This window comes from Acanthisitta chloris, unplaced genomic scaffold (assembly GCF_000695815.1).
Source record: "Acanthisitta chloris isolate BGI_N310 unplaced genomic scaffold, ASM69581v1 scaffold30307, whole genome shotgun sequence".
In the NCBI taxonomy this organism is placed as follows: domain Eukaryota; kingdom Metazoa; phylum Chordata; class Aves; order Passeriformes; family Acanthisittidae; genus Acanthisitta; species Acanthisitta chloris.
Genome location: NW_008684724.1, coordinates 10,349 through 10,849, shown reverse-complemented (window position 1 = coordinate 10,849; position 501 = coordinate 10,349). Strand labels below are relative to the sequence as shown.

The following is a 501-nucleotide window of genomic DNA, read 5'->3' as shown; positions in this document are numbered from 1 at the left end:
TCACCTGGCAGGTATTTTGTCACCAGACCTCTTCCTATGCTTGTCCCACAAAAGCTCTTCCTCATGTTGCACCCCATCTCCTGGGCTGCTGCTGCTGGCCCTCGTATGATGGGGGACCCCTTGCACTTCCCATTCCTGTGTGCCCCCGTTTTCTGCTCAGTGCCATGACCTGCAGACATAAGCCAAGGGTTTTGCTCAGTCTTTTTTCTGCTGAGCTGACTCCAACCCCCCTGGAGCAGCTCCACCCCACAATTCAGATGTTAATGAAGATGTTTCAGCAGGTTAATTGTAGTCAACGCCCTGGAGGTCACCTGGCAGAGGTGTGGGTTGTCCAACCACATCGCTGTGGGTGGGAACACCAAAAAATCAGAGGTCTGCTCTGTTCAGGGCAAAGCAGTGCCTGTAGGACATCTACTGGCGTGTCCTCAAGGGCATAGGGCACACATCATCCCAACACCCATAGGGGCTCTTCCCATAAATCCTGTGCAAGGATGTCCCCAT

At 53.5% G+C, this 501-nt stretch overlaps 1 protein-coding gene across 1 annotated transcript in view; it reads left to right on the top strand.

The window, feature by feature from the left end:
- The window catches only part of ARHGEF17 (Rho guanine nucleotide exchange factor (GEF) 17), a gene marked incomplete at its 3' end in the record, with an annotated part of 10,322 nt that overhangs the window by 337 nt on the left and 9,484 nt on the right, over window positions 1-501 (top strand).